We start from the raw sequence: 6000 nt of genomic DNA, 5'->3' as shown, positions 1-6000 counted from the left end.
TTGCCTGTGGAGCGCAGGGACCGTGATTGGGAGTAGGGGTGGAGGAGATCAGTAATGTACTTGGGTGCCAGTGAGTGTAGTGATTTGTACGTGAGGAGGAGGATTTTGTATGTGATGCGTGCTTTGACAGGGAGCCAGTGGAGTTTCTTGAGTATGGGGGTGATGTGCTGCCAGGGCTTGGTGTGAGTTAGCACCCTGGCAGCTGAGTTCTGGACATACTGCAATCTGTCCAGGGCCTTACTAGGCAGCCCAGACAGAACACCATTACAGTAGTCCAGGCGGGAGGTGATGAATGAGTGGATGAGAGTCTCAGTAACTGAGTCGGATAGTGATGGCCGGAGTCTTGAGATGTTGCGCAGGTGGAAGAAGGCAGATTTGGTGATGTTCTTGATGTGGGACCGGAATGAGAGGGTGGGGTCGATGATAACACCCAGATTCCGCGCCTCTGGTGATAGGGAGGTGGAACAGCCATCTATGACCAGGGCAAGATCTCCAACCTTCTTAAGCAGTGGTGCTGGAGCCACCACCATGAGCTCTGTTTTGCTGCTGTTTAGTTTTAGGAGGTTAGAGGTCATCCAGTTTTTAATTTCCTGCAGGCAGTTGTTGAGTTGCAGGGGTGGAAGCTGGGAAGAGGGTTTTGTGCTGATGTACAACTGGGTGTCGTCCGCATAGCAGTGAAAGCTGAGTCCATGTTGACGGATTATCTGTCCAAGGGGGAGCATGTAGATGGTGAAGAGAATTGGGCCGAGGACAGACCCCTGGGGGACACCGTGGTTAACTGCTGCTGTGATGGACTTGAAGCCTTTTAGCGTGATGAATTGTTTCCTATTTGAGAGGTAGGACTGAAACCATGCGAGAGCTGTACCAGTGAGGCCGATGTGTTCAGAGAGACGGGAGAGGAGGATGGTGTGGGAGACCGTGTCAAAGGCTGCAGAGAGGTCCAGAAGGACAAGGATGGTGACGAGGCCATTATCTGCAGCCATCAGAAGGTCATTGGCTAGTCTTAAGAGAGCCAGAGTGTATAAAGCCTGAGACAGAGTAAATAATTTAAAAGTTGAATGTAGATAGTCTAATTAATGTTGATAGACAGAGAGTTTAATGGATGTTGATAGACAGTTTAATGGGTGGATGAGTGAATGGTCTGAAGAAGATGAATGGATAGAAAGTTGGATGGAATGTGCCTTATATTCTTGTAGAATGGAGAGACACAGCTCTCTACTGAGAGTAGTGGATACAGATACAGGTGTAATCAATTTAACTGGCTAGTCTTAAGAGAGCCAGAGTGTAGAGATACCTGAGCCTGAGACAGAGTAGATTGTTTAAAAGTTGAATGTAGATCGTCTAATTGATGTTGATAGGCAGACTGTTTAGAATGGGTGGATGAGTTTGGTTTGAAGAAGATGAATGGATAGAAAGTTGGATGGAATTAGGAAGACTTATGTTGATACAGTTGATACAGGGGAACAGAAAATGTAGTCTCAAGAGAGCCAGTGATTATTTAAAGCCTGAGAGAGAGAGAGAGAGCTGCTGCACCTGGACTGGCCACCTGGCGTAACATTCTAATTGCTGCCGTGATGTCATAATGAGTAATGTTAAGTCTATGGGGAAATAGCTCAATGTTAAATCTATGGGGAAATCGTTTTTTAATTCATAGTTTAAAAAGTATAAAAGTTACAAAGTTGAAAAATACAAAGCACACATGGCATTAGCAAGACCTACGCAACAACGTTTGAATGAAGTTTCTACGTTAAACGGTTGAAGCTGAATTGCGAGCGTTAGAAGAAGAAGAGGAACTAGAGATGTAATTCCAAGGAAATTACGAGTGCATGAAAATGCAAAAATGATGAGGACTTTTATTTTGAAACAGTTGTGGGTAGAGGAAACAGTTGGATATGTAGTCTTAAGAGAGCCAGAAAGCCTGAGACAGAGAGTTGCTGCCAGGTGGCTTTGAACACCTGGCTTAAGATTCTAATTGCTTAACGACTTCATTGTGATGTCATAATCCAATGTTAAGTCTATGGGAGAAAAAATGTTTTAAAAAATTAATATAAATTAAACGATAAAGTTTTCAAAGTTGAAAATTACATAGCTGAAGTCACCTAAGTAAGACCTACGCAGCGCAGTTTGAATGAAGTTTCTACGTCGAACGGTTGAAGCTGAATTGAACGCACAAAAAGTGTCTGAAGAAGAACTAGAGATGTAATTCCAAGGAAATTACGAGTGCATGAAAATGCAAAAATGATGAGGACTTTTATTTTGAAACAGTTGTGGGTAGAGGAAACAGTTGAACAGGATATATAGTCTTAAGAGAGCCAGAAAGCCTGAGACAGAGAGTTGCTGCCAGGTGGCTTTGAACACCTGGCTTAAGATTCTAATTGCTTAACGACTTCATTGTGATGTCATAATCCAATGTTAAGTCTATGGGAGAAAAAATGTTTTAAAAAATTCATATAAATTAAACGATAAAGTTTTCAAAGTTGAAAATTACATAGCTGAAGTCACCTAAGTAAGACCTACGCAGCGCAGTTTGAATGAAGTTTCTACGTCGAACGGTTGAAGCTGAATTGAACGCACAAAAAGTGTCTGAAGAATATAATATCGATAAGAACTAGAGAATGTAATTCCAGGGAAATTACGAGTGCATGAAAATGCAAAAATGTATAGATACAGTAGATAATGTAGATATAGTTACTAAGGTGTAGCTAGGGTAAACATGGTGGTTGCATAGTTTAAAGAAAGCTGATAGTGTGAAGGTAGACAGTTTAAAGCTTAAACATTACAGTTCTAACTGAACTAATGATTTCTAGCAGTTATGCTAAAAATGCTAACAATGATAACTATGCTAACAATGCTAACTAGGTTGATTAGCTAACTTAGCTAATCATTTCTAGCAGTTATGCTAAAAATGCTAACAATGCTAACCATGCTAAGTAGCTAACTTGCTAGTGAAGACTTTTATTTTGAAACATTTGTTGATAGGGTATCTATGGTGGCCACTATCAGGAATAAAGAAGTTACTGTAGTAAAATCATGTTGGTTGCTATGGAAACGGTCATAAACGCTTAATTTTAATGGTTGCTATGTTGGTTGCTAGGTACATGGAGGTTTCATATAGTTGACTGGAGGCATAGTTGATGATAACTGACAGTCTGAATGGTTGAACAGTTAAATAGTTGAGTAGTTTCAATGGTTAAATGATTTAATAGTGTATTATTGCAGTGAGGATTTTTATTTTGAAACAGTTGTGGACAGAGGAAACAGTGTACAGGATATGTAGTCTTCACAGAGAGATTGTATGCTTAAAGCCTGAGAGAGAGAGAGCTGCTGCACCTAGACTGGCCACCTGGCATAAGATTCTAATTGCCCTATTATGATGTCATAATCGCAATGTTAAGTCTATGGGGGAAATTTTAATAGTTTTTATTTAATAGTTCAAAAAGTATAAAAGTTACAAAGTTGAAAAATACATAGCTGAAGTCACCTAAGTAAGACCTACGCAGCGCAGTTTGAACAAAGTTTCTACGTTAAACGGTTCAGGCTGAATTGGACGCACAAAAACGTTAGAAGAAAAATAAAGATAAGAAGATATCGGATAACAGTAGAGTGCATTTTCATGCACTCTAATAAGAAGAAACCGGATAACAGTAGAGTGCATTTCCATGCACTCTAATAAGAATAAACAGCATAACAGTAGAGTGCATTTTCATGCACTCTAATAAGAAGCCTAGGAAGAACAGTACAGTGCATTTTCATGCACTGTAATGGCTATGGCTATGGCTATGGTTATTTAGCAGACGCCTTTGTCCAAAGCGACATACAAATAAATAACAATACAAATTAAATTAACAGTGAACAATTACAAACTAGGGAGAATAGTAATATTATCAGTAAAACAATAATTTTAAGCACTAACCTAATGAGAAATAAAACAGTGAAATGAGAATAGCAATCAAATAAGTCACTCAGTTAATTATATATAATAATAATAATAACTAAAGCATGGTATGGCTAAATTTAAGGACAATAGCAAAATAAATTTCAAATTCTATCAATAGACAAATTATAACAAAACAATACTATTATACAAACCATAACACATCACAAACTCAAAGGACTAAGTGCATATTAAATAAATATGCCTTAAGACCCCTCTTAAAAGATCCAAAGCTGTTGCTGGAACGGAGAGCACTGGGCAACTCATTCCACCAACACGGAGCCACTGAAGAATAGGATCTACAATTTGACCTAGCATGTATGGTTGGTCGACATAACAGACGCTCCTCAGAAGATCGCAATGGGCGGTTGGGAATGTACATCGTGATTAAAGAACTGAAGTAGCTGGGAGCAGATCCAGTCAGTGTCCTATAGGCCAGAGTGAGAGATTTAAATTTAATTCTGGCTACTATAGGGAGCCAGTGGAGAGTAACTAGGAGAGGGGTTACATGTGTCCTCTTTGGCTGATTGAAGACCAGTCGTGCTGCAGCATTCTGAATCAACTGTAGTGGTCTGGTCTTAAAACACAAGCAGGTAGGCCAGCTAACAGAGAATTACAGTAGTCCAGCTTGGAGATAACCATTGCCTGTACAAGAAGCTGAGTGGAATCTTGTGTCAGATAAGGTCTGATCTTCCTAATGTTGTACAGGGTATACCGACATGACTTTGCAATTGAGGCAACATGCTCAGAGAAAGTAAGTTGGTCATCAATTATGACACCCAAGTTACGTGCCGATCTGGTTGGAGTCAGTGTAATAATAAGAAGAAGAATAGGAAGAACAGTACAGTGCATTTTCATGCACTGTAATAATGTAATAAGAATCTCCTTTTAAATCAATATTAAAACCTGATAATGTAATAACTTTCAGATAATGCTGTTTTCAGAACCCAATTCCATAAGTTAGAAACAACATAGGCTTCCTATGCATTTTCACTACTTGGCCCCTGATAATAAATATTCCTAACCCCAAAAAGAGAATGCACAGTATGTCTTTAACTATGGATCTATGGGACCAACTGATGACCGTTGCCATGATCTTACCTGTGAGTGGTGCCATCCTTCTACCTATCCACAGGTAAGACCATGCTGACATCAGAGGGAAGTCAAAATAGATCTAGAAACATAAAGTCATTATGTATAGGTCTCCTGATTGGTGACAACATTGATCAGCTCATTACAATACTGCAGTGACTAAACTGCAATGATGAAAACTATTACATTATTGGCTTCTACGAGGAGTTTTTTATATATATATATATATATATATGTCAAATCATTGAGTTATTACATTAAATTATTACATTATACACTATAACGTAATAAATCATGTGTAATATAGGCCTACATGCATTCCTATAACAGTATTCAAGAGTCAAGCATTTTTTTTAAGAAAGCATAATTGTTATTTAAATAATTTAATCCCTGTTGACCACCCAGGTCCTCTGATGAGTGTCTGCTGTGTCGGCCTTCCATTAACATTGAGGTCATAGTCAAGAATACTCTTATTGGGGATCTAATTTCGAGATTTTAAGGAAAAATTTTAAGACTCATCTGTTTCCTTACACCTACTTGCACCTAATTTATTAATCAATTATCTTTCCAAAGTCATGGTTTGTATATGTTTATGATTGTTGTTATTATAAAGACTTGGTGTTATTATTAGTTGTCATTTTGGACAAAAGCATCTGACAAGAAACATAAACGTGGCCTAAAGATTTCTGTTATGTCTCACAAAGTCACAATACAATTCCCACAATTTGGAGAATATTTTGTCCAAATCACACAAATCTAACTAAATGTTGTTTTCAAATCAAAAGTGTAGTGTTCCATAATACTACGAACTGGTTGTAAGGCTGTGGAAAGAAACTGCCTCAAGAAGTTAAATCTAACCTCCAATACAACTCATCGGTGCATATACTGTACTTGTTTTTAATTTGCAAGGAGGTCGATATTCTGTTTTCACTGTTGAGCGAAATTAGCTTTGATAAGGACACAGAATTTATTTT

Source organism: Sardina pilchardus, chromosome 3 (genome assembly GCF_963854185.1).
Source record: "Sardina pilchardus chromosome 3, fSarPil1.1, whole genome shotgun sequence".
Classification (NCBI taxonomy): domain Eukaryota; kingdom Metazoa; phylum Chordata; class Actinopteri; order Clupeiformes; family Clupeidae; genus Sardina; species Sardina pilchardus.
The sequence above is the reverse complement of the archived record's forward strand: the minus strand, read 5'-3'. Positions refer to the sequence as shown.